We start from the raw sequence: 6,000 nt of genomic DNA on the forward strand, positions 1-6,000 counted from the left end.
CTGCATTATTGTGGTGGTGATGCTGGTCATGTTGGCTTCCTCCAAAATGCTGATGTTGGTGCGTCTGTCCTCCCAGATGATCCTCAGAATCTTTTGTAAAGATCTTTGGTGGTGTTGTTCCAGGGCTCTCAGGTGCCTGCTGTAGTGGTCAATGACTCTGCTCCATACAGCAGGGTGGGGAGGACAACAGCTCTATAGACCAGGAGTTTTCTTGGGGCCTTTAGGTCTCGGTCTTCAAAGACTCTTTTCTTGAGTCTCCACTGGTACAACTCAGATGGTTGACCTCTGAGTCGATGTCAGCTTTTGAGGAAAGCAGGCTGCCGAGGTAGGGGAAGTGGTCCACGTTTTCAAGAGTGGTGTTGTCCACTTTTATGGTGGGCTGGGTAGATGGCTGGTTGGGTGAAGGTTGATGTAGGACCTGGGTCTTCTTGATGTTTAAGGCTAGGCCCAGGGCTCTGTATACCTTGGCAAAGGCATTCAGGATGCCCTGGAGGTCTTCTGCGGAGTGTGCTGCGATGACGTTGTCGTCCGCGTACTGAAGCTCCATGATGGTGGTGTTGCTGACTTTGCTCTTGGCCTTGAACCTGTTAAGGTTGAAGAGACTGCCAGCCTTGGTAGCACTGAAAAAGCCTCTGGTGTGACCCGAGTCTGCCAGTCTCTCGATTTCCAGAGCCTTTTCTGTCCACCAAGAGTTCTTTAGCTCCCTCACCCATCTCTGGACATCTGCCTTGGCTCTGGAGTGAGCCACCATTTTGGCCTTGCAGGTTACATCATTTTGCCAGGCACGAAAGGTTTTCCTTTTCTTGGAGATAAGTTGTTCTATCTCTGTGTTGTTCTCATCAAACCAGTCCTGGTGTTTTCTGGACTTGTACCCAAGAATGGTTTTGCAGGTAGCGAGGATGGTGGATTTGAGCAGGCTCCAGTGCTCTTCGATGTCATCAGGGTATTCCTGCTGGAGGGTTTCCCCAAGAGAGGCTTGAAGTCGCTACTGGATGGCAGTTTCATTCAGACTTTCAAGGTTCAGTCTTGGTCAGATCTACTTCATTTGAACCCTCCTCTTCCTCGATGATCTGTCCAGCAGTCATCTGCATTGATCATGGCCCTTGTGATGTTCACGTAATGGCAGTCCCTGGCTTGTACAATGACATAGTCAATGAGATGCAACTGTTTGGAGCGGGGGTGTCTCCAAGATGCCTTAAGTTTGTTTTTCTGGTGAAAGAGAGTGTTAGTGATGGTGAGGTCGTACTGAGCACACTTGCTGAGAAGCGTAACTCCATTGGAGTTGATGTTCCCGATGCCTTCCTTTCCTATATTGCCCTTCCAGAGGTGTTGGTCCCAGCTGTCCCTGGCATTGAAGTCTCCTAGGAGAATAATCTTATCCTCCCTGGGGATTCTTGACAGTGTCTCATCTAAGCAGGCGTAGAAGGTCTCTTTTACTTCCTCTTCAGAGTCTAAAGTAGGGGCATAGGCACTCACAACTGTTGCCATCTGGTTGTTGGCAAGCACCAGATGGATGGTCATGAGACGCTCACTGATCCCCACAAGAAGTTCAGAGAGGTGGCTGATGAGCTGGTTCCTAATGGCAAATCCAACACCATGAATCCTGGCCTCATCAGCAGCTTTTCCTTTCCAGAAGAAAGTGTAGTTACCCTTCTCCTCCTTCAGTTGTCCTTCGTCTGCCAGTCAGGTTTCAGAAAGGGCAGCTAGGTCAATCCGGTATCTCCTCAGTTCTCTAGCGATGATCACGGTTCTCCTCTCCGTTCTGTCACTGGCTGCACTATCCATCAGTGTGCGCACATTCCAGGCTCCAAAGTTCATAGTTCTGTGTTTCTGACCGCAAATGGTGATACCACTGGACACGGTAATCCAGTCGGGAGGTTTGAGGCAGGCTATTTTTAGGGCACCTTTTCTAGCCCCTTCCCCAGTTGGGGTGAGCAGAGTGGATCCTAAAGGGGGCTGCTCAGTTGTGGGTGCAGCTGACGAAGGGCTCTTTCTGCCTTGTCCAAGAGCCCATCGACTGAATCTAGCACCCACCGCCTAATGTGCCGGTTCATGACTAGGGGCTTCCGGATCTCACAATCCTTCCCCCGTCGCCATAGGACTTAAACAAGGATGTTAGGGTGGATTCCTTTTAAAGAGGATGCCTGTGTGTGAATTTTTTTTAACGAGGGGAGACTGGTGAACAGACAGCCACCACACGGTCCTTGACAGATCTGGGTCAGGATCCAGTGGCACAGAGTCCAAGATGACAGGGAGCCCTTTTCTGCTGCAGCCTACATCCGCCTTCCCAGCTGTTGTGATGCTCCCCTAAAGCCAGCCATCATCCTCCACCTGTTCCACCATTGAGGTCTTGGTTGGATTGCTCTTTGTCAGGGACCTCCCCCTCGACCTTACCACCATGGGTGGCCCTACCACCCATATAGCTCCAGGCAGCATTGCTCTCGGGATCTCAGGACCACACAAGCCTCTTCACCACGACAAGGTGACAATCCCCGGAGAGGACACACTCAAATACACACATACACACACAAACACACAGAAGCTAAAATCACTTAACGTGTCAACACAGGATGTCCTACAGGCGGCGCTTTGAAATCTAATAATTACAAAGAATTATTCTGTCATTCAAACAATTAGATAATTTTTTTTAGCACACACATACTTCATGTGTGAGAGAATACAAACTAAACTGCAATCTATCTCATAATATTTTATTCCACACTGTTTTATACGTGTGAAACAGTAACACAATTAACAACGTATTTAATGTTATTTTAATGTTATTTAAACCACAAATTTACTAGTTATATTAAAGACGAAAATTATATTTAATATAATATAATTTAAAATTCTATAACTTGTTTACAGTGTTAAAGTGGATGTGAATGTCCAATAGATGGCGACAAGAGATGGTGTTTCTGCCTTATACACAATGTTGATTAAGTTTCTTCAGTTGACTGCTGTGAACAAATACACGTATATACAGGGTTGGGAGGATTACTTTTGACATGTATTCCACTACAGATTACAGAATACATGCTGTAAAATGTCATTTGTAATGTATTCCGGTAGATTACTCAAGGTCAGTAATGTAATCTAAATACTTTGGATTACTTCTTCAGCACTGGTAGATTTTTTCACTTGTTTTGACTATAAAAACTCTGCCAGTACAGTAAGACAAAATACACATGTTAAAAATACATTCTCTGAAAAACCCAAATATCTTCTGCTGTGTTGTTTCTAAAACAAGATTAATCAAACTGATCTTGTTTAAGGATTTTTAGATATTTTTACAGGAAAACAATTCAAAAATTATTATCAAGAATATGATTTTTGCCCTAATATCAAAGATCTTACTAGAAAAAAATAAATTATGATCTAACGTGAATTTTCTTGATAAAAATTATGATCGTGTCTGGTAACATGTGCATGTAAAATGGCTAGAAATAGCATTTTATCTTAGTGTAAAGATGACAATTTACACAAGGTTTATTTCTATTTCTTCTGCTCCAAACTTACTTCAAACGTTCTTCTCTGTCTGCTCGTATGAATGTAACACATCATAAGAAAGTGTTTCACTGCTGTTCAAATGCACTTTAGATCACATCATTTATATGTAGAAATGTTTTCCATCTGAAAGGACTAAATATTAAATGAAACAAATGACAATAAAATGCAAAGTAATCTCTTCAGTGATCTAAATACTTTTTGAATGTAACTGTATTCTAATTACCAATTATTTAAACTGTAACTGTTGTTGAATACAGTTACTTATATTTTAAATACGTAATCCCGTTACACGTATTTCATTACTCCCCAACCCTATGTATATATATATATATATATATATATATATATATATATATATATATATATATATATATATACAGGTGCATCTCAATAAATTAGAATGTCGTGGAAAAGTTCATTTATTTCAGTAATTCAACTCAAATTGTGAAACTCGTGTATTAAATAAATTCAATGCACACAGACTGAAGTAGTTTAAGTCTTTGGTTCTTTTAATTGTGATAATTTTGGCTCACATTTAACAAAAACCCACCAATTCACTATCTCAAAAAATTAGAATATGGTGACATGCCAATCAGCTAATCAATTCAAAACACCTGCAAAGGTTCCCTGAGCCTTCAAAATGGTCTCTCAGTTTGGTTCACTAGGCTACACAATCTGCTGATCTGACAGTTGTCCAGAAGACAATCATTGACACCCTTCACAAGGAGGGTAAGCCACAAACATTCATTGCCAAAGAAGCTGGCTGTTCACAGAGTGCTGTATCCAAGCATGTTAACAGAAAGTTGAGTGGAAGGAAAAAGTGTGGAAGAAAAAGATGCACAACCAACCGGGAGAACCGCAGCCTTATGAGGATTGTCAAGCAAAATTGATTCAAGAATTTGGGTGAACTTCACAAGGAATGGACTGAGGCTGGGGTCAAGGCATCAAGAGCCACCACACACAGACGTGTCAAGGAATTTGGCTACAGTTGTCGTATTCCTCTTGTTAAGCCACTCCTGAACCACAGACAACGTCAGAGGGTCTTACCTGGGCTAAGGAGAAGAAGAACTGGACTGTTGCCCAGTGGTCCAAAGTCCTCTTTTCAGATGAGAGCAAGTTTTGTATTTCATTTGGAAACCAAGGTCCTAGAGTCTGGAGGAAGGGTGGAGAAGCTCATAGCCCAAGTTGCTTGAAGTCCAGTGTTAAGTTTCCACAGTCTGTGATGATTTGGGGTGCAATGTCATCTGCTGGTGTTGGTCCATTGTGTTTTTTGAAAACCAAAGTCACTGCACCCGTTTACCAAGAAATTTTGGAGCACTTCATGCTTCCTTCTGCTGACCAGCTTTTTAAAGATGCTGATTTCATTTTCCAGCAGGATTTGGCACCTGCCCACACTGCCAAAAGCACCAAAAGTTGGTTAAATGACCATGGTGTTGGTGTGCTTGACTGGCCAGCAAACTCACCAGACCTGAACCCCATAGAGAATCTATGGGGTATTGGCAAGAGGAAAATGAGAAACAAGAGACCAAAAAATGCAGATGAGCTGAAGGCCACTGTCAAAGAAACCTGGGCTTCCATACCACCTCAGCAGTGCCACAAACTGATCACCTCCATGCCACGCTGAATTGAGGCAGTAATTAAAGCAAAAGGAGCCCCTACCATGTATTGAGTACATATACAGTAAATGAACATACTTTCCAGAAGGCCAACAATTCACTAAAAATGTTTTTTTTATTGGTCTTATGATGTATTCTAATTTTTTGAGATAGTGAATTGGTGGGTTTTTGTTAAATGTGAGCCAAAATCATCACAATTAAAAGAACCAAAGACTTAAACTACTTCAGTCTGTGTGCATTGAATTTATTTAATACACGAGTTTCACAATTTGAGTTGAATTACTGAAATAAATGAACTTTTCCACGACATTCTAATTTATTGAGATGCACCTGTATATATGCCCATGGCTGTGATCATATACATGTATGTGTGTGTGTGTGTGTGTGTGTGTGTGTTTGTGGGTCCCTTCCATCATACACATTATAAAACTCAATTCTTCATTTAGAATGACTAAAAATTCCTCTTTTAGAGAGTTTATGTTTATGGAGATACATTTTTTATTTAGCCTTTGATGTTTCCTCATATTCCATTGCTGACTGTAGAATCATCTCTTCAAACACAGAAAGTGTTGCTATCAGAAAAATCCACTGCCTTTAATGATGCTCAAATGTCGATAATACAGATCAGAAAGACTTTAAGTACACAAACAACTATGGACTGGGAATCATATTGTTCTTAACCCTAACTCAAAATCATTTGTTTTTGTTTAGGTTCTTATGATTCTCTCTCTCTCATCAAAGTTTTGAATGTGTCTGGCACCATTCAAGCACTGTGTCCAGGCTGAGGCCTCCAAGCCGGAGCAGCCAGGAAGTCCTCCAGAGGAGACGAGTCCTGCAGCTCCAGCCAAAACCATCAGTGGTGGTGATGCACCTC

The sequence above is a fragment of the Myxocyprinus asiaticus genome, chromosome 16 (assembly GCF_019703515.2).
Source record: "Myxocyprinus asiaticus isolate MX2 ecotype Aquarium Trade chromosome 16, UBuf_Myxa_2, whole genome shotgun sequence".
Lineage (NCBI taxonomy): Eukaryota > Metazoa > Chordata > Actinopteri > Cypriniformes > Catostomidae > Myxocyprinus > Myxocyprinus asiaticus.